Raw genomic sequence first — 23,632 nt, 5'->3', positions numbered from 1 at the left:
TACATTTTATCATTCTCAAAGAATACAGAAGGCTAGTATTCCTATTGATACCTACAAAAATGTGTAATTCTGGTCAGGATTCAAAGTGTTTATTAAATTTTCCACTCACGCTTGCCAGTTCAAAGGGAAGCTGGACATGGCAACTATACAGACAATTAACCTCTGTTTCCAGAGTGCTGAGATTTTCCAACCCCAAGATTTTTATAGCAGAACCTATCTATCTTTTCATATTCAGAATTGTCACAAGAACAGGAGTTCTGCAGCTTCAAGGACTGTGGATTTTGACAAATAGCAGCTTTTTCTGCCATGCCTGTCCCAGACCATTAGATATCAACTGCCATAATTCATGGACAATCAGATATACAAGTTGGGGATGGCTTAGCAGAGAGGGGAGATCAAATTCAGAAGTCCCCCTCTCTGATTCCTCATTGCCTGTTACCTGGAGCAGCTGTTAAAGCCAGGGTTTGTCAGATCAAATTCTATGCTAAATTCATTTATATTGGTTTATCTCATTAAGATGGGATAAAATTCTGGAAGACTAAGTCCCAGGAAAATTCCCTGGATGGTGCAAAGCTAATTTTGTACAGCACTTCTCTACCAAGCCAGCAGCTTGGGGCTGCTGGATTTTCCTTATCCCTGTCTATTGCATAAACACCACAGTGTTGTCCTGCAGTAGTAGGTACTCTGACCTAAATTAAAATCACCCCTGGGGGACAATTGTGGTGCATATCAGAATTAGCCTGGCTAAGAAAGCCACAGGGAATCAATAAGCCATTTTAATTTCAGATTTCTTGCTCTAAAAATCAAGCTATGTTGTGCTGATAGATCAGATTCACCAAATGCAAGATGCTCTAATGCAGCCCCATGTTTTCATACACATTTTGTTTGAACATGGCCCCAGTGGCAAGGGAGTATGGCCCTGCATCGCATCATAGCGGTATAAAAGGGAAGGCACATGCAGGAGATGCAGGTAAATCCTTTGCTGTTTGTTTAAATTCAAGGAGGTTTACTTGGAAAAAGCTCCATATCGCACAAAGGGGAGAGACAACTGCTGTTACAAAGCCATGTACCAATGACCACCCTTACCCTTGTACCACAGTGATTTGATAGTTCCCTTGCTCAGGTCTTCCCTGGTGCAAACAACTCGGCTCTCAAGTGAGCATTAGCTTGGAGGCTCTAGATCTACTCAAGTCAATGTCAACTCACCACAGGTGGCAAGGACAGTCTTGAATCCTTCACAGCCTGCAGGAGCTCTTTCTTTTGAACCCAAAAAGCACCCAGCTATGGCTGGATACCTGTCTGTGATAGCAGGCAGTTCATTTAAAGTAGCATTTTAGGTTAAGGTAACAAAATAAATCAACTTGGCCATGTGCTACCAACAGATTTATTTTCTCTGCTACTCACAATACAGGTCCCAAAACACAAAGCATCAGTAAATCAATTAATAAATTAATTGCCATGCAGGAACACTTAGAAGTAATAAGACTACCAGACATGCAGACTGATCTTTCACACCACTAGTAATTCACACATTAATATTTAGAGGAAGAGAAAAACTCTCCCTTCTTCTCTGCTTCCAAGATGTTCCTGGAAGAAGGCCAAATATTGTTCTGACCCCCAAAATAGAGAAGTTTTGTCAAGTAGGTTACATTTTTTAAACAAATAAATCAACTCTGATTACTGCTTTCAACATTTTGAATTAAAACAGTTAGCCTGGAAGCACCCTAAACACTGATTTTGGTCTAGATTAACTCACCTTCCTTGTCTTTTTCTACCAGGAAGAAAAAGGCCAACTCAGTGCAAAAACATAACTTCAGCGGAGTTCCTCAACAGGGAAGCCTGTTTTCCATCAGCTGTAGAAAGAACACACTTAAAAATTAAACTAATATGTGCTTTTGCTTTGGGTTGGTTTGTTTTTAATTAAAGTGTCCATGGTTTCCCAAGAATTTTGAAATAAAGTTTTTCCATGCAAAATGAGCGCTGGGAAAAGATTGGATTTTTCTCTATTTTACTTCCATTATCATCTAGGGAACAGTGGGAGCAAATGTGCAGCTTTCCTGGGAAACCTGAAAGTCGTTGATTTCAGGCAACTTAAATCATGAAGAAGATCTTCCAGAATGCCAAGCACCACCACATGCAGCCATGATATACATAAAACAGGAGTAATTTTCTGTGTATATAATGCTCACCCTGATGGAGAAGAGGGATGGAAACCAAATCCTGCACACGTACCCAGTGTCCTCAGCTGAGGATATCACATGGAGAAGAAACTTAGTCAGCCCATCCCTCCTAGAAATCCCTGGAAAATGCAAAATAAGAGCAGTCCATTTGTCATCCCCACCACATTTTTACACTTACCTGAGTGTCAGATGTATTTGGTGAAACAGAGGGAAAAGCCAACCTTGGGAATTTTTTTCCTTGATAAATTAAAGATAATAAGAACAATAGTAGTAATAACTCCACATAGAGTAATTCAGATAAAAATATTTTAGTTTCCAGATCCAATCATTCAACATCAAAAATGCCAAAATTGAGATGACCTATATAGTCTCCAGGCAAGCCTCCTGGGTACCATATTAATGTGTTTAAGTAATGCAATTGCATTCTCCTCAGGATGCCTGCTTTATTTGGTGAACACAATGAAGAAATTGCTTTGAGGGCAGTAAGTGTGCTACATAAGTCTGACTGGCTGGAACTACGCTGCTAATACATTTTTGCATAGGTGGTATTTCTACCATAAGTTCTGTTGTGCAAAGTCTGTGTGGGAAAAGTTTTCTTTATCTTTAAAATAAGCAAAAATTCAGACACAAGTGCTCTACAGACAGTCTAATTCAACTTCCAGACAGAGAGTTAAGTTTCTTCTGAAACAACCTATTCAAGACCAGACAAACTAAACACCCAAATGTTTCTAGAGAAAGGAATAGTATAAAACAACTTGAAAGACAGAGCAATGTCATTTTTCTTGCTAGAAGTTCAGCTCACTTGCTTTAAGTTAAAAACAAATTATTTAGTCCTGTAATATCCCTGTACACCTACATGCAATGATACCAATCAAAGAGCAGGACCGTATCTAGGTCAGTATTGTTCTTACGATTGACTGAAAAACTTTTACTAAATTCTGAAGAAGAATAAGATCTAATCAAAAAATTAAAAATCAATTCAGTTTAAGAAATACTTCAACAGAAATTTGTACTTTACAGTCTGTAGCACTAAAATTTTTGTTTCTAAAAGTAGGACATTCAGACATAGTGGTGCACTTAGCATATGGACAGTCAATGCTTTATCTGCAGAAAACAGAAAAGCACATTAGTAAAAGCAGTATTTTGACCAACTAAAAGCACTATTTGCATAAACTGTCCCTTTTACATTCTAAAGGTGATGAACAAAAATTAGACATTGTTTCTGCAAGCCGCCCCCCACTGCACAGGAACTTAAGTGCAATTTATGACTTTGTTGTTGAAGCAATTTAACTCCAAATCCTTTTGACTACAAAGAGACAATTCATATAGTGAATACGTGAGAAGGAAAGGGAAAAGCAGGATGAACAGAAAAAAAAGAGACAAAGAAACAAAACTAGGGGCATCCATTCATGTTGTCTCCTCATATATTAGTTCTTTACAGGGTGCATTGTCTCATTTCTGGTATTTCAGTCTTTTTTACTTTTAATAAGCAAAATATTTCCCTTGCTATTAATTCAAACTTGTGATTATGTAGTTTGGTTTTGGTTTTAATTTTGTATTTCCTTTAATTATAACAGCATGAAAATCAGATTTCTTTTGCACTTTTCTCTGAGCATTCAGTAATGAAGAACTACCCTCTGTAATTAAAATAGAATTATCCTGTGCTCTGAGATGTACTGTAATGCTCATTACTGTCTGAAGCATGTCTTTAAAAACATGTGCTTACGTAAACAGCAAAGTTACCCAAGGATACAGTTTCAGTGATATTTGGTCTATGAGGCTTTGCCTCTGTGTCATAAGAGAGGGAGTAGAGAGTCAACAGTAAATCTTACACAGGCTTGTACCATTTAAGTATCGTAATTCTGTGTATTTAAAGCTTCCAAAAGTGTAACAGCATTCAATTTTTGCTATGTGGAAACCTCATTCTTCACATGGGTTTTCTGTCACTTTTCTTCAAAGAAAGGAAAACAATAAATCAATATGAAAAAATTGCACATGGCATTCTTAAACAACAGGTCTTTACACCCATGGCATTCAAGACAAACTGAAAGGAAAAAGACAAAAAAAGAAAGCAGAAACAAGAGACATCTTTTGCTCTAATCCAGCAAGATGCGTCAACACTTTGAGCTACACATGAACATACGTTGCTGCTCTCAGTTCAGCAAGAAAGCAGCATCACAGCTCAGAGAATGCCTGCTCAGCATTTGGGAGGACTTCAATGCTTCATTTCTGAACATGCAGCAGAAGCAGGACTGCATTTCTGCTGCACTCCATCCCTTATTCCCTGAGGATGCACCCACAGGCAGCGTCTGTCTCCGACGAAAAGAGCTTCTCCCCTGTGGCCACCCATCAATGCGTAGCAGTAACCAGCACCATCCCAGCACCAGTCCATTAATTTTTCTACCACTCGGGAGAAAAGAAAATATATTAGGCAGTGAAACATCTAAGAAGACACCTGAACGTGAAGCTGTTTACTGAGGGTGTGAAGGAAATGATCAGAGAGAAGTTTTCCAAAACCGAGATGGTTTCTTTCACACTGAGGAGCTGCATGTGAAAGACTTGGGGCAGCTCTGTAGACCCTGGGGGGACCTTATTTGTGGGCTTGTAACCGCAGGAAGACAGCTGTGGGAAGCTCTGACTCTGCAACACCCACAGGCTGCTGGCATGTCTCACTGCAGCTGTGGGGACGGACGAGGCTGTGTGCCTGGGGGATTTCTCCTGCTGCAACGCCGCAGCTGTCTGCCCAAGTTGATGCATTACCAAGATCAGTTCCTCTGAGACTGTAAATGCTTGGTGTTGTCATGGAGCTAGCATTATCTCTCTGCATGTAATATATCTAAAGCCTAGAGAAACCCTTGATTCTACACTGTAGGGAGAGACGAAAGCTCAGTATGCCCAAGGCAAATATTGTTAAAAGGAGATTTTGTTCAGAGCATAACTAAAGGAACAGGTGAGTGAGGGAACCACCACACTGCAGTATGAGAGCAGGCCCACAGCAGACATTCAGATAGAAAACCAAAAGTGACTAAGAGCCATTTATCTGTATTATGAAGGGCTGAAAACATTATCCCAAATCCATGCAAGATGGGTCCACATTCTCCCTTCCAGACCAAACAGGCCTTGTCAGCCCGAGCAGGAATCCCAATCTAAAACGGATGTAAACAATGTTGCCTCCATCATCATAGCAAGTTGAAAACAAAATACCCACACTCAGCCCTTTCTTCTGCCTCAAAAGCCCGCGGTGCTGGCTGCAGGTACAGCTGATGCCCCAGCCCACTGTCCTATTTGCTATTCTGGGGCAAGTAAATCTTCTCCTGAACCTGACCACGATCTCCAGGTTGAATTTTAGAGGCTTTTAGAGACAAGTTTAACCTATTCTATTCTACAGAGACACAGACACAAACCCTTTGGGAGACATTTTCTGACCAAACTCGGGAGGAGGACAAAAAATTGTTCAAAAGATTTTGACCAGTTCAGCTTCCTTTAAAAATTAAAATCATACAAACTTTTGTTAACTTTAAACAGCCTGTCATGTCAATTAAAACAGTGTATGATGAAATTTTAGGATTGGCTCCCTCAATGTGTTTGAACACTTATGGATGGCAGAGGGAAGGCTTTATGATTATCTTTTTTTCAGGACTTTGATATAGGAGGCTGGAGAGCTGCCTTTACAGCCTGGTAAGCCAGGGACACACAGGGACTTTAATGCAAGCTTTCAAAACCCCTTTGCAATTTTGAGATAAAATATCATTTCAAGCTTTTGTTCCAGATTCATTTTAGAGGAACAAGCGTGGGGTTTCTGTTGTGGGGACAGGGGGTCTCAGAGAGACAAACCAGAACTTTATTAATCAGTTGGCTCATTGTTCTGCATGTCTGAAACAATTTAAAAACAAGCTATCTTCTGCTTTCTGGCCCTTGTAAAAAGAGTCCGTGACCACACCGAGAACATGGACTATGCTTCTCTGTTAAGATGATCACAGTGCAAATCATGGAAGCTCAGATTGCTGCAAGATTGCAAAGACTTTTTGAGTCACAAAATTGAAGACAGATAATCATCAGGAGACCTGAATGCAACTGACTTTTCAGTCACTGTCCTGCATCTTCATTTTTCAGCAACAACAAAACAGTTACAAAAGAAAGGTACTATAACAATGCTGATAACCAAGATAGAAGAGCTTCAGGCAATACACAACATGATGATATCCATTAGGATAAAGCAGTCACAAGGTATGGCAGAAGTACTTCTGACAATGAACAGGCAGAATGTACAAAGTCTCCCCTACTCGAAGTTAGACACAAGCATTTTTCACTCCCAAAAAAGTAAAAAAATCCACTAAGATGAAAGGATGGGAGAGCTCCTGCAGCTGGCCTAGGACCCAGGATTTGTTGGGTCTTTTCAATATTGTGCCAGTCTTGGGGAAGGTGGGAGGGCTGGTAAGGGATAAAGTTTCCAGGCATGTACAGAGGTATCCAGTACAGAAAAAGTTTTTTAGAGACGCCTATTTAACATGCACACTGAAGCAGCTCCTTTCTATTTCCAGTCCCAGCTCTTATCAGAGAGATGAGACCAGACTTCCTAAAGCTGCTCAGCCACCTTCGAGGCAGTGAATGGGGGCTTGCCTACCCAGGGAAACCATTGTCAAGGGGAAAGAAGAAAAGCCCTCAGGTGTGAAACAAAAGCACATTAAGCAATGAGTATCAAGCTCCCCTGCCCATGCCTCCACTCTGGTTTGACACACTAATGGCCCCTTTATTTGATTTCATTGAAGAAAGTCAACTTATTGAAAGGTTATTGAAGAGTAACTACTGCAGACCACTGCCACGCGGTCATGTGCTTCCATAGCAAGCAGACAATGTCTTACAGGAGGAAATCCTGCAATGATGCACAGCCCAGCTCATCTGGCAAAGCTGCTGCCTTCCAACCCTCACCGAGAAGGACACGTAAAAAGAGTGCCCAACAACAGCGTTCCTCGGTTTTCTTGAAACCTAAGAACCACCTGACTGCTCTAAAAGACAATCCAGCTGCCGTCCCATGGTCTGATACCATGACGATTTTAATTTATAACAGGTGAAAACTAAGTTGAATTCTAATCCTTCATTCAGATGAACTTTATTTCCTTCCTATTTACCTTATTCATGCATACCTGCATGGGAATATCAGTGTTCTGGGTTTTTTAGGGTGGGATAGGTTTTTTTAAACAGTTTTGTAGTCTTTTCAGAGGACTTATTGAAGTCTTTTAGACCAGAAATAACCCTCAGGCCAGAAGAATATCACTGCTCTAAAATCTACTCTAGCTAAAAGGGCCTGAGCAGACAGCTATGCTCAAGCTACCAACTCCTGATGCAATTATACTGAAATAGATTGCAAGTATTTTGGCAGAAAATTGCAGACCTTTTATCTTAAGCCTGAAAAACAGTACCAGAGTACATGCCACAGAAAAACACTCTGAACATCTACAAATAGAAGGATTGTCCCAGCATGCTTTTAATGTTCACTGGTGTGGTGGGTTGACCTTGGCTGAATGCCAGGTGCCCACCAAGATGCTCCACCACTCCCCTGCTCAGCAGAACCGGGGAAGAGAAAATAAGATGGAAAAAAACCCTTCAAGGACAAGATAAAGTCAATTTAATGAAGCAATAGCAAAAGTCACATCTGCAGAAGTGAAGGAAAAGATGTTATTCTCTACTTCCCATCTTCAGATGATGTTTGGCCACTTCCCGGCAAGCAGGGTTTCAGTACATGTAGTAGTTTCTCTGGAAGAAAAACACCATAAATAACAACTGCCCCATCCCCCCACCCCCTCCTCCTTTCTCTTAGCTTTATATCTGAGCAGACGTCATATGGTGTGGAATAGCCCTTTGGTCACTTTGGGCCAGCTGTCCTGGCTATGTCCCCTCCCAAGATCTTGCCCACCCCCAGCCTGCTGGTGAGGATGGGGGGAAGGTTGGGCAGACAGCCCTGATGCTGTGCGAGCGCTGCTCTGCAGTAGCCAAGACACTGGTGCGTTATCACCACCTTTCCAGCTACCAACACAAGCGCAGCACGAGGAGGGTGCTAAGGGGCTCAGACAGACCCAACACAACTGGTAGATCCATAGAACTGTTTAAGGGTGTTTCTCAAATAAAAGACTGTTTTTAGCAACAAACAGCATGGCAGAAGTAGATGAAAAATGGAGCTGAACAAACCGAGGATGAGGGAACAGTCACCAACTGAAATGAAGAAATTAGATTTCTTTGCCTGTCAAAAAGTCCTTAAATTTGTTACTCCTTTGGAAAGTTACCAGTGCTTTAACTTTGCAAAGGGTAACCTTGTTCCATGCTCACTTGTTTTCCAGTTTCAAATTTAAAGGCAAATGAAAAGTTTCTTTTCAATACCATAGTGCTTGCTTTAATTACGTAGTCAAATTAAAGTTTGAACAACTTTCCGAAGAAGAAACTGAGAAATGCAAAAGGATGGCAATTCATACTGCTCTAAGAAAATTTTTGGTTTTATAGTAATGAAAATGTAGAGATTTCAAGCAGCCAAGCTATCCGTGCTAGAAGTGGAGTCAGGCCATTTTAGCACCAGTAATGTGTTTATTTTTCAGAAACAAGGCTATCCTGTGAGCTTCTCGGTTACACACTCATACTCTGGTGTCTGGCTCACATCACCTGTCACCTGGATCCTGCATACTCATGAGCTTTCCTTGGCCATGATGTGCTTGTTAGACACAACCCCTTAAGGAAGGGGATTAGCAGTGCAGAAAATCAGTTTGGGCACAACATTGAATGTTTACCAAGTTCCTGTTGTATTTTAAAAAAGGAGGATAAAATGTGGTTTTCCTTTTTCTCTTGTTGTTGTTTCCAAAGAATCTCCACATGAAAAGACTATCCTTCTACAGCTTATAAGTATAGACTTGTCTGGCTCAGCCTTTCCTCAGTCAGATCAAGTAGGAAATTTGGTGATGATCTTTTCCAGCAACACTAGAGATCAGAATTAATCAGCACAGAGCACTGCACCAGGATATGTTTAAACAAATGTCATTATTAATATTGCAATAACCTTACCAGAAGCTCATAATACACTTACTGGAAGCATCAAGGATAGCGAGGCAGTGTAGCCCCTGCTTTACTGTTTCATGGATAGAAAACTTTCTCCCCCTCTTATTGGTGATATAGTTACTTAGGATGATAAGGTCCAGACCTGCACCTCTCTGATTTATCCTTAAAATATTCAAATAGCCTCTTCCACCCTTGAAAGTGAAACCCTGTTCTCCAAAGAAATGTTAAGTGCACATATGGAAGGTTTTCCCCCCAGACAGACACTGCTTGCCCTTGTGCATGTCTGGCTGCTCTCTACCACATTTGGAAGATCTCAGTGCCTTTGATATGAATTAATTTATTTTAAGACAAGCCACTTGGTGGGTAGGGCTGCAGGCATATTAGGTCAGGTAAGAGAAAGGTCTCATAAGCCCAAACAAGTAGCGAGATTGATTTCAAAGTACAGAAATGAGATGTACCCCTCTATGTCAACCCAGCCTCCAGCACCAGAGCTAAAACTCTGATGTCCAGGGAGAAACAGATTAAGCACAGCAAGATACCAGCTCAACAGGGAGATGGCAATTTACAGCTGGAGGAGTGGGATGCCAGGGCTCAGATGCTCTCTCCAGCTGTTAGTTACCTCACACAAGCCCAAAGGTCTGTGTACAGCCACAGCACCCAGAAAAAGGGGTCAAAATCCATCCAGAAGGTCAAGCTTTCATATAACACCACCCAAAGAGGATCCCAGAACACAGCAATAGGGTTCAAGAGTGTGGCTAAGTGAAAGGGTGGGAAGCATACTCCAAACACATACAACAGTCATCATCTACAACAGAGTCTTACAGCTGCAAGATAAAGGACATTTTGTCAAATCTACAGATTTTCTCAACTCTTTTGTCTTATATGTGGTGAGTTTGCAATACCCAGGGTGACACTCAGTAACTTCCTTACAGAGCTCATCAAAGCTTATGAGCTCTTTAGATGCAAAGGAGACACAGGCAAGGTATATAAGGGAGTTTTCCAAGCTTAGGAAGCATCAGAAAGCAAATATACAACTTAAGGACTAAAATACAAGCAGGCAACACCAAGCAAAATTTTCTTGAAACACGAAATTGGCTGATTCATATTCAGCCTAATTCAAAAATGCAAAACAGTTTCACCTTATACCAGAAGATAAAATTGGCACTCCCCGGGGGAAAAAGCACTGTCAGTGTAGAAAATCCACCATCCAGTCTCTATGGAGGGGGAAAAAAATAAAAATACATATATATATATATATATATATATATATGTATTTACACCATGGCCTCTGTTCTGCACCAGCAGTAATTCACAGAAGGAAATATATTTACCAGAAAAACCCTGCAAGACCACTGAAGCAATCCTACGGAGTTACCTGGGAGCAATATATCATTCTTTCAGAAAACAGTCCTTTTTGTCTGTGATTTCTCACTCCCAGAGTTTTCCCGTCATCTTTGATGGAGCAGAATTTCAGTTGCCATTTCATGTGCATGCTTGAATTATAACTCAAAATCCCTTTTTATAGATGCATAAAAGGCAATGATGACATGGGATTTGTCAGAGAGCTACTCTGGTTCTGATTCAGACTTGATATTAGGAAACATTTCTTTACTATAAGGGTGGTGAAACACTGGAACAGGCTCCTTTGAGGTGTGGTCGATGCCTCAAGCCTGTCAGTGTTTAAAAGCCATTTGGACAATGCCCTTAACAACATGCTTTAATTTTTGGTCAGCCCTGAATTGGTCAGGCAGTTGGACCAGATGATCGTTGTAGGTTCCTTCCAGATGAAAATATTATATTCTGTTGTCTGCAGAATCACAATGGGGTACATCCCCTCAAACCTCACATAACCACACAATCAAAGCCTTTTAGTTCTAGTCCACCCAGTGCCCTACCCCTGTTCAGCCTGACAAGGGGTGGGTTCCCAGGGGACACACAGCCGCCCTGCAGCAAGACCCGCACTGAACCACTGCAGCATCAGCTGGACCTGCCAGGGGAAGTTGTTCTTGTGCCCTCTGTCATAGAACAATTTTCCACTTCTCTTTTTGAACCAAACTTCTTGCCTCTGGAGGAGTAGAAAAAAACAGTTTCAGAACACTATAATGGAATAGCATCTATGATTTGCAAACTGCATCTCTCTTCTGCTAGTTATTAAAGACAGTACTGACAATAACTTAGACAAGCTACGCACTTTATTTAATTTCATGTTTATTTACCTCATAAATTGTGCAATAACAGCTAATTTGTAACTGATGAACTTACGTTTGCATTTGAAAGGAAGGCTTACTGCATGGTGAGACAAAGGTTTTGTTCAAGTTTCCTTTTCTGAAGATGTATCTGTGTTTCAATTTATTAGAATGTTTCTTACCAAAAAAACACATATGATATGTTTCTTCGGGCAATAGCTTCAGAAATTATCTTAAAAAAAATTTAAAAAATCTATTTGACTAAAGCAGAGTGCCATCTACATACAAGAATCCAATCTGATCTATGAGTTGATACAATGAGTTCAGTGTAATGACAGTGACTATCAAAAATTAACTTACCAGACCTATATCCAGTCAAAAGAAGAAGAAAACGAGGAGTGGGATTTTTCCATTGCTTCTAAATTGCCCTGGAGAGGGAGCAAGTCTATTTTTCATGAAGTGTTATGAGTGAAAATAAATAAATGAAAGCTAATTCCATCTGCTGTTGAACAGCAGCATCTTGAAGTCATTGTTTTCATATGTAATTCCCGTAACACCTAGAAATATCAGAATCCAGACAGGGATTTTTTTCCTGTGGCCATCTTCACAACATCCTTGCACAGGCTATGACTTCTGGTGGGCGTCATCCACCAGCCCCAGGACTAGGCTGTCCATCAGCCACCTGGAACCCATAGAGCCCTATCACAAAAAGTCAGAGCAAGGGAAACTCACAAAGATACATTTAAGATCTTGATCCCCCCCCCCAAGCCTTTTCCAGCAGGGCACATCGTTGTCAGGAACCGTCTTGAGTCCTGTGGATCAGAACAAGGCGCAGACCCTTTGGGTAATGCGTAGTTCGCCTCATACACAAGCCAATAGCCCATTAACTTCATTATGGAGCCTGACCTCACAATCACAGAGTGACCACTCATGAGCAAGCTTCTGCAAGTTTTTAAGATATTCATGCATATGTAAGAGGTGGTCACAAGTGTAAATCCCTGTGGACATTGGACTTGCTGAACCCTGGATGGTTCAGTTAGCGTGAAAAAGATTTAGAAACTTCTGCTCGATTTCAAAATAATGATCTGGTAACCCATTGAGTTTGTCTTCCTTTAACTTACAACCCCACAATGTTGTTTAGAATTGCATTTTAAATTATATTTCTTCATCTATAAAAATATTATCTTTTCTATATTTCATGAAAGTTGATAATAACCCAGAACATACAGAGCTATTACTGTAATATTTGGATATTATATTGTTGTATTATCCATTATTCTGATTTCAATTTTAAAGTGATTAAAGGCAGACATATTTTGTATTAAATAGCACCTTGTCTTTTCTAAATTACAGTATCTCTTTCTATATTGCCATGAAACATTTCTGGCATGAAAATGATCCTCTCAAAAGCCTGAAGTACTCACCTTGGAAGTGGCAGATTTATGTTCACATACTTGTTGCAGTGAGTGGGACACTTGCAGAACAGACTCAGAGGCTCCCTACAGAGTATCCAGTAGTTCTGTAGTTGGCATGTTTCCCTAGGATACAGATCTGAAATCGGTTCCTCGTGCAAAATCAAGCAGAATGGAAAAAGAGTTCCCTCCAGCCCAAGAAGCACCTTATCCACTTGTTTGGGGGATCTAATGGACACATGCATACAGAGTTGCAGTCTCAGAAAGTATGTTCTAAGATCACTTTTTGTAGGTGGAAAAGAATATTCACTTTTACATCAGACTGAGCTCCACAAGCAAGGTAGACCTGGTTTAACAACCATACTAGCTACCACCTAGCTATGGTCTGCTCAACAGGCATAACACAAATGCAACACCAGTGTCTAAATGTTGGCCCTTGGCCCCTGCCATGATAGCTACATCTGTAAGACCCCTCTTGGACTTTGCAATATTCACTAACACTGTGAAGGTATGGGCGAGGAGGGGAATGCGTGAGTGCTGTAAAAGCAAGGACAAAACTTCTCAGTTCTGTGCAGAGAAGCTCCCTATGGCTCCCCAAGTAATTTCTGCAGATAACATAACAAGTAGGGTCCAAGCCTGGCACACACCAGCAGTCCAGGCTGCTGCCAGGCTCTGCTCCTACTGCCTTTTGATTGTTTCTCCAGTCCCTGGAAAGATCCTCCAAGGAAAGGACTCTCCCCTGTGCAGAGCATCTGAGCATGTTAGAAGTGATGTGGGGCTTGCAGGCAATGCTGTGGTAACAGCAGCTGCTACAAACACTGGCTGCAGATTCTCCAGTGCATTGTTTGAAAGTTTCTGTTCCAAAATTTTTCCTAGAAATATGTCAAGTTAAGTAACACTCATCATGGAGAAAGACTTTGCACTTTCCCAGTGGAATATCCAGCTGCAGAACAGGGGGCCCCTCAGCTTCTCCATGCCAGCATGACCAAGATCCTGAGAAGGTCCCCATGATTAGAGCATTAACCACACCCATGAGAAAGAGTTTTACATACCTGATCTGAAAAAAAGGCTTTTAACAGAAAAAAAAACACCTCCTAAGCAACCTCCGGATTACGAGCTTCATCTTTTGCCTAGGAAGGGGAAGCGCTCATTCCTGTGAAGAATAAGAACATATTTAATTCCTAAAAAGAAGCTTTTCACAACAGCATTAAAAGCATTTAGTGAAATGGTGTGTATGGGTATGAGTGCTTGAGAGTAGTTCTGACAGTACATAGTTAGAATATATCAGATATTTTTTTAAGGACACTGGAAACATAACCCATAATGGGCATTTAAAATACTTCACATATTTATGTAAATATATTAAGATAATCATGGGTGTAATTATAAACTTATTTACCGTATTAGATTTAGGGACACCTCATAATAATCTTAACATTAGCCTAAAATGCTGTTTAATTCAGAATTAATAGTTTATCTGTAAACCACTTATCTTTCAAATCATTAAATACAATTTTAGAAGCATGTAAGTAGTTCTGGAGCCTAAATACCCCTGATTTCCAAAGAAACTCACATTTCTAATACTTAAGGTTTTACAGAAGTAAATCTAGATCCATAAGTCACTTAGGATTTTTTTAAAACGTAACCTATTTACTGTAAGAAATATATATGTAATTAAATGATTACGTTCTTATCTCAAAGTTGTCGTAATACACAGGGAAAATATAGTCATTTTTTTATACAATACATAGGCATTACTGCTTGTTCTGTTAATAAAATAATGTTTATTTTGACAGAAGCCACTGGGAAACCTGTGAATACCCTAATCTTACTGCCTACCCATTCCTCTACTAAAGATTTTAAGTCTGACAACACACACAATTCCAAGAACACTGAGATATTCTTAAAGATGAGTAAAATCCTTTCGCCTCTGTGTATCTATTTATCCTCCTCCGTGAGGGGAGGTTTGAGGGGTGTGCTCCGTGCCCCTGTGGGGTTTGGGTGCATGTCAGGTGACAACTTCTCCGTGTCACAGCCATGGCTTTGGGGACAGCTTGTTAAGAAGGTGGACAGCAAGCTCACCTGTGAAGGGCTGGCCTCTGCTTCTCTCTGCCTCTGCCCCAGGGTCTTTGGTCAGGAGGCAATGACCAGGCTGAGGTCCTCAACTCACACCAACACCTTGGCAGCCTGCTGGGGTGCAGAAACATGTGGAGCAGCACACACGTGTGGGCACAGCACACCCAGACCTGCCGTGCTGGTGGGCATAGTGCGTGCCTTGCTCAAACAGCGATGGGTCATGAGGGGCTAGGGTATGTCCCCAACCTGCTCCCAGTGCCTCAGCCACCCAGGTGAGAGCCTCTGTTCCCCTTTAAGGCATGATGCCAAGGAGGCAAGATATCATCAAGGCTAATCAAGGTTGTGGCACATGTGCACGTACCTCTTGAGAAGGAGGGGGAACCACTGCCTACATAAAGGTCTCTAAATTGTCTCCTAACGATTCTGCAGTCGCATTATTCCCCATTTCCCCACCAGCAGCACCCTATTTATTCTGCCCTCCTCTCCAAGCTAGCTCTTAATCATGAATAAAACGCTACAAGAAGCCCTCAGTTTTCTAAAACATCCTGTGCTTCCTGCCTGAATGAGCTGTTTTGGCTTCAGCCGCAGCAGCTGCCGTTTGCCCTATTCAGGCTTTCAGGACAGTTCAGCTCAGCAAAACCCACTCTGATAAAAACAGGCAAGGGTTGCCTTCCTCACTTGGCAAACACGTATTCATGGTAAAATGAGAGCTGCCCCCCTGCCTCAGAGAAAAGCTGTGTGCTCTCAGCAGCTCTCTAATAACGCACATAAATCTTAATCCAGGGCTAACTGGAACTGAAATATTTTGCCTTCTGCATTACACCTCACCCCATATGTTTTTACAGTGAACAGGTTTAAAACGTCTGTTCATTCCCCTGGGATTGTGCAATATGGCCACCGGGCATACGAAGAGTCAAGGCCCTGTGGTGCACAGCACCAATGGTTTCAGCTCCTTTGTGATACCCAGAGGGAAGCTGCTCATCCACAGTGACAAGCCACAAGGTTTGGTTTGCCAACGACCTCTCTTTTACCGCCAGCAGACAGAAGCAGCACAGGTTGTGCAGAACCCAGGGCAGAGGGGAAAGGCATTTCACATGACTCATTTTGCTGCCCCATATGACACACGAGGTTTCAACAAGAGTTTCTGGCTCTCCACTCATAAATTTTGGTGTACAGTTTGTGTATCATTTTGACTTTATGTAACTTTAAAATATTGCACAATCATGTTTTGAGGGGGTTGAGCTACAGTGGACATTCATAAGAGCTGGAGGGTCTCATCCAGCAGAATAAATGAATAAAAATGCAGAGAAACAGGCAAAACACAGAGGCTCAGTTTTTCCTGGGTGCTTACATCACAGAAGTGCTAATTACAATAATTTGACATTGCCCAGATTGTAGCACTTCATCAAGTTAATGGATTTCACCATGATGACAAATTATTTTCAGTTTTAAGAAGGCTGTTCAGCATTCTCCTTTCAGTGAAATTTTAAATCATTACAATTCCAATTACATTTCAGAAAAAATTTTGCATGTGAAGCATACGAGTATTCTAAGAAAGCTTTCCCAATGTTTCATGTCTATTTAAAAACACATGCAGTTAATTTCTGTTAACCAGTCCTGCTGTTCACAATCATGCATAAAACATGCAAATCACATCATTCTTTATGCATCTATACATCATCCATAGCACCAAATTCTGCAAAACACTCTTAAGAGTCAAGGAGGTACTCAGATTTGAATGCATTATTTCTGTGTTTTAAGAGAACGAAAATATGCTGATGAATGAACCACCTCACAGCTGCAGAAACAAATGGTGGTTTTACTCCTGATTGCTTCCACCAGAATCCTCACAGATGACCTACACACCATTTTTTCTGAATTGCTGAAACACCCTGCACACACTGCCATATGCATATCAACATTCTGCTCTTATCAGATGCTTACACTGCAGAACTTCTAATTACAAAATTGGACATGGCCTAGATGATAGTCTGCCAAATTAATAAATCATAACTCAGTCATTTGTGGCATCACAAAGCCTTGTTGTGGTTTTGGGGTGGGTTCTGGCCTCTTTTATGATTTTGATTCAGAGCATAAGGATGTTAATGAATTCCTCGTAGACACAAAAAGAAATATTAGTTTAGAAAAAGACTTATGAGCAGATAGTTATAACGCATTCAGGGGCTAATAGAAAGAATGCAGCTTCTCTTAGGCATGGGTTAAACATTTGCTCTTTCATATTGTGTTTGTTTCAGGTAGAAACAACCAAAATAAAAGCAGGCAAATGACTAAAATACTTGTGGGACACAGACCCAAGTGCTTAATTACAAGCAATTTGATTGAGATGCATAAGGTGCTGAGGACTTCTTGCAATGGGAGTGAAGGAGAGCTGGAACACATCCAGCATTTTGCAGGACTCTGCTCCATTGGATAGTTTCTACTATCAGTAACACACAGCAGCAACTGGAGGAACCTCTGCTGATGCTGATAGTGAATGATCATGTAGCATGGCAGGCTGTGTTCATCCCTGTGAGAAATAAAATGAATCCTTTTCAAATCCTAATCTACATTAAATTCTAAAGGTTTTGTCTTGTTTTTTGGTAATGTAAACTTATGCAAATTATAAGAATCCTCTCCCTCCGGAGTACAGGAAAGATTCAGTTTTTAATTTCATCACTACAGTGGAAAAATCGAATAAGTGCTTTCTTATGATATTAAGCTCCAAATTCATTACCTTGCACCATCATCTCTGTTTTATATTAGCAAATAAGGGAAAGGAAGAAGGAAAATAAAAAAAAAATCTGTGATACAATGTACACAGGATGGATGGATGGATTGGTCTTAAAATTGATGAGCTAGGAGCTAACAGTCATTAAACAGAAGAATAAACACCACCACCCCCGTTTTCTGTGTGACGATGACGGACCTATGAACCGACACTCTAAGGACAGTTGAACTCCAGTAAGGAGAAGCAATGCCAGCCCTGCAGCTATCAGTGCCCCCATGCTGAAAAGCTGAACACCGCTCTACCTGGCTAAGACCTGACCCTGAGCGAAAGCTATTAAATTCTCTCAGCCTTTGTATCTGTCACTTGGAGTAGCAATACCTAGGACAGTTGCATCTCTGATGCTATCACTGAATCAGTTTTCCCTTTTGAGCATGCAATTCTGTATCCTGAATGTACAGTAAGAACACGGTATACCCAAAACATCAGTGTCAAATTCCATTCAGTTCTACTGGTTACTGTTTTATAAACAGATGTATACTTAGGATTATTGTAAATATTATAAATACTTACATCAACATATAGTTTGCAGTCAGAAGAGACAAATTAAGATGTTATGTACCATATTAACTGTAGCCCCATGACAAAATATAACTAAAACCAGAATCATCCCAGTGTAAGATAATAACATATGTTTGCAGTGTGCCTGCTTATCTGATATATGTTTAATATGTTTTATTGCCATAGCAGCCAAAGCATTTTTTTAGAGCCTCACAGCTGCAGAAGCTGCTGCATCATTCAGCCCTGGTTGCAGAATTGCACTACCTCAGCTTTCATTTAAACCATTGGTGCGCTTCCCCCAGACATGCTCCTGGATGCAGAAAATACTGGAAAGGTGACTTACTAATTGTCCTGGGTTTTTCCTAGAAAAGACCATTACCCTTTTTCTGGTAGTCTTCTTAATCACCTATGAAATGTATATGGAAGATGCAAACTTCATCATGCTTGTTACTTCCTTTAGGACAAAACTAGATTTCACTCTACACATTTTAGTTGCAACCTTGTCTATATACTGCAGGATTCCATGTAAAAAGAAAAAAAAAAAAAAGAACAAACAACAACGATGAAACAAAACAAAAAACACAAAAAAAAAACCAGTTCAAAAAGGTGTATGCAATGTGCATTTTGCCTCAGTAACTCTGACCTTTAAAAACATTCAGGCTACTGTTTGATTTAACGTTTCAAGAGCAAATACATTTTAATGCACAGAGGACTATTCTCAAAGTTCACAAAACTGTTTGCATAGATGAAAAAAGGACTACAAGACTATAACAGGAGAAAAAAAAAAAAAAAAAGCTGTAGGTTCCTTCCAAGTGCAGAAAAACCCGAAAACAGCAAATATGCTCACACACAGTCTGACACCACACACTTCTGATCACTCCCAGCCCTAGACCAGCATCACAGAGGCAGCTTGGCTCAAATTCCAGATAAATCACTAGGACACCTTCCACTATTTCAATGAACAAACTATTTCATTGAATGAAATCCTTCTTACTTCTGTCAGACATTTTCTTGCAACTGTGTTGCAGAGCAGAATCAGAGATTTTGTAGAAACACAGACCTCTCACGAGGAGAGTAGGCACCAGAATACAGGAGAGGTTACACCATCACATCCCCTGGCCCCTGCCCTGATTAGGGATCACACTCCTGTTCACTTGTTTACTGGCATGTTTAGACATACCATGATCCCAAAGGCAGATCACACGCACTTTAGCAAACCGTTGTTCTTCTGCAGGTATCTTACAGGTATTTTGGCTCCTTTTACTGTTGCTGAGCAAGCATCTCCCATGCACTGATCTACAGCTTGACTCAGTCACCCAAACATCAGCACCTGGCAGGGTGTCTCAAGTTGCACCAGATACGCTCACTTAGGTAACTAAAATGTGTCCATTGCAATAGAAACCTTCCCACTCACCTCCCCGGGGTGTTTGTGACTGTATACCTTGGCTGTGCGTTGGCTCCACACCACTTGAGCCTCAGCCTTCACTCTTGTGCCACGGGACTGGCAGGGCTGCCAGCAAAGTGGGGGCATGGAGACAACGCTGTGAACGAGGGCAGGTCTCAGGGGCTCAGTCTGCTTTCTCCTTGGGCTGAACACGGGAAGCCCATCCCCTTACCCAGGAGCTCAGCACAGACTCCTGCCCCAGCAGCAAAGAGGTCAGAGCGTTGACCGCCCACTGACAGTACTCTGAGCAGCAAGAGGAAGATGCGCCAGACAAAGCATTTCTTCTTCCCTGCAGGATACTGTGAATTTACACACTTATTTTCTTTACAATGGCACATTCCTCTTAGCTAGAGCTGGACAGAGAGGTTTTCCTTCCTTGAAGGTAGGAGTACTTTCAAGCCCACTATATCCAACTATCATACATTTATCATACATGGACTTTACTAGAGTAGATTTATTTTTGTGTTGTTTTTAACTCCCAGCTTACTTTCTGTACAGCCCATAGGTGACTAATATAACAGAGTGCTTTAGAAAAGCACTCAGCATATGAAGTGCTTTTTCTGTTTTGTTTCCCCCTCCCATCACCAACATACCTCACCTGTCTGAAGCGTTTTTGCTGATCCAAGCAATCATTTAGGTCCACTGGAGCTGCACTGGAGGCAAAGCTCCCCGCTAAAGCCATCAACTTCACCTATAGACTAAAAAAAAAAAAATTCCATGCTTGAAAATTTTTTTCTTAAGATAGAATTTGCCTTCCCCCACCCCCCACCCCCCTTTTATTTTTTTTTCCTTTCTGCCAAGTATGTGAACACTCAGTCCTTCTACCCCACATCTCCTGGTCAGTTCAAGCTCAGGTAGGGCTTGAACTAAGCAGCGTGAGGGTACGCCAGCACCAGCCACATGTCGACAGCTGCTTCTGCACCTTTGCTGCTGCCGGTGTTGTCACCAGCTTAGACAGCTCAAGGTCTCCGACAGTCCTGGGGGTACAAATTCCTTTTGGGCTTTTGGTCCATCATTAGCAATCCCTGAACTGAGGTCTCTTCAGTTAGAAAAAAGCAGCATGGCACATGCCAGCACTAGATGTATCAGTGCCTTGGATGGCTGTTTTGGTATCTTTGGTGCTGCTGGTGCTGGGATGAGTTCAGATAGCTCAAGGTCTCAGACAGACCCAGAGAACAATTTTCTTTTGAACTTTTGTTCTGTCACTACAGAACAGGGTCTACAAAATATTACCAGTTTGGGGCTTTTTTTCCCTTTGCCTAAAAATGCACATACATTACTGAAAGACCATGAGACTCCTCCTGTCTGTTTCAGCTTTTGAGATAAAAAGTTAGGTGGATTGTTTATTTTTCCTAGGTCTAGTGCCATAACAGTGCTTTAATGTCTCCAGCTGGGCGATTGCTGTTTTAACAGATGTTTATTTTTTTTGCTGAATTATTTAAATATTGTGTCACAGACAGTGGCACTCAAGTTAAATATTTTAAAAAAAATATCAATAAACCAAAACCAATTCAAAATATTACTTAGGTGGAGGAAACTTACGAGTGGACTCGATTCTACTTTTATAGTAACCAACCTTACTGATACCATTTTATGCTTATAGACAGTTGCAGCTCAAAGTGAGCTTCAGGAAAAATACTAATGAAACACTGGCAAGTAAACTTGATGCATAATTTTCAGTAATTAATCAAACTATTCAGCTCAATTCCCTTTCAAAAAATATATTTCAGAAAATTCAGGTGCAACAACACAGCATACGTAGAAAATGAGACCTAGCATCCAGCTCATGCTTGGACTCATGCTCCTTTATTTTGCTCTTTAGTAAGACAGAGAGTTTAAGACCAGGTTTCATTGAGGGGTTTGAGAAAGCTTTCCTTGACTTCAGTATATGAAACTCTGCCTTTATTGAGGATGGATTTGAAGTACTGTTATCTCTCAAGACCTAAAAAAGAATGAATATACTTGTTCATGGTTACTCACAAAAATTGACTCAGTGACCAATGCAGTTACCAATTATTTTACTTATTCCAGGAAGAAGTTTTCACAGCTAGAAAGAAAGAAAAAAAAAATCTTTGCTTTTTTGCATTTATTCTCACAAAATCGCAGCAAGAGCAAGCGTGCAATTGCTTTTCAACTAAATGTTAACAGGTCAAAGGTAAAAGAGCCAAAATGGTTCTCTGGAAAACTGGTCCGAATGCCTGTTTTGCTGACTGACTGGATACCAAGCAAAAATGGACTCCAAATCAAATATGAAGATAAGTGTAGTTTATTATATTACAATATAGTAAAGGAAAATAGCATGTAATATGATAAAAGGAAACAGTACTAATTATGCACAATATGATAAAAAAGCAATAGGAATGATGAATTAAATCATTGCTGCAAAGCATTATAGTGATTAAGAAAAGGATACATCACCAATTACCACCTTAATAACATCATCCAGGCCCACACTTTGGCTGGGAGGCCCCACTGCAGCTGGTGCCAGGAGCCTCTCGGTAACGGGGAAGTTCCTCTGTGGGGAGTCCACTCATAGATGAGGCTTCTGGCCTGGTCCCAGGGCTTGCCCACCTTTATACTCAGTGAAAAACAAAACCAGCTTACACACCTAGTATATGCAAGCTTGTAAGTTTGTGCCAAGTGCAGGTGTACACTGTCTCATGATCCATAAGGTCCATACATGCCATGCCAGGGGCACTGGCCAGATGTCCAAGCGCAGTCGAGTTACTGTCATGACCCAGCTGCACACCGGTTTTATTGTCCAGATGGCCCTGCTTGCATCCTGCCCGTTCAGGGGGCTCAGGACCAGCACCACCTGTCAGATTCATTAAAAGTAATTTATAGCTGTCCTTGAGCTCACTGTCCAAGTTAATTCCCACTTAAATATATGACCAAAGACTTCTTCCATACGCAGTAATCAATCATTATTTAATAAACTTTCACCACAATGCCTACAGTGTTTCCTACTCCCAGGAATAACGCTGTTGTCGTGCCATGCTTTATTGGGTTGTGTGGAGGCGACCAGCCAGTCGCCCCCAGGCACAGTAGCGGTGACGCAGAGGTGGCTCCAGGAGCTCTGCGCGTTCAGGGCACTAACAGTTCAGGGGTGGGGGAACACAACAGACAATTCCTTCACCCGAGAGGCAGTTATATTGCAGGACTCTGCCACAAGCTGTTGTAACTACAAAGACTTGGGTTCAAAAGGGTGCTGGACATATTCATGCTAAAAAAATTAAACCTGAAGATTATTAAAGATAGATTTTAGTGCAAACAGAAATAAGCCCCCTCCAGAAGTCCCTGAACTTTACCGGATGATGGTAAAGCAATTCAGAAATTTATCAGGGCTACCCTGCCTTTCCCCTGTTCCCTAGCTTTCTGGGGCTGCCTGCTCTTCTTGAGCCAAACGGACTCCACGCCTCAGTGCGCACAGCCTTCCCCCCTGTCCCACGCTCTTCCTCCCTGCACTGCTCCTCCAGCCAGCTGGCAATACACCGGGAAGGCTGCCCTGATACAGCAACAGCACGATGGGAATAAAACAAGTCACTAAGGGAGCCATAACATCACATTTTAGTTATTACACCATAGCTTATCCAAGCAGGCCAGTCCTGCCTCAAGACAAAACTCCACTGACAAAAAGGCTCCCCAGAAAACCCCTAATGACAACTCTCACAACATATTTTTCCAAGTCCTACCACCAGGAGCCCCTAGATAAATAACATCCCACATCGTTTGTAGCACAGCCATCTTCCCACAGTTATTTGTCCAAAGAATAGGCTCAAAATATCCACAGAGCTATCAGCACTTGGCAGTGAGTTACAAATACTTACTGAGACTCAAGCACTCAGCCTGTTGCCTAGCATGAAGGTACATATCCCTTCTTAAGTCTTGCCAGGGAAGTAAAGGATTTCTGCCAAACAATTTATTGCTATTTTCTTTTCCCCGTTACTATAAATGCCACAGAGACCTGTACATCGGCCTTCTGCATGGGGTTTGATTTTACCCTTCGG

This window comes from Falco rusticolus, chromosome 3, assembly GCF_015220075.1.
Source record: "Falco rusticolus isolate bFalRus1 chromosome 3, bFalRus1.pri, whole genome shotgun sequence".
NCBI classification, from domain to species: domain Eukaryota; kingdom Metazoa; phylum Chordata; class Aves; order Falconiformes; family Falconidae; genus Falco; species Falco rusticolus.
This window is presented reverse-complemented; position numbering follows the sequence as displayed.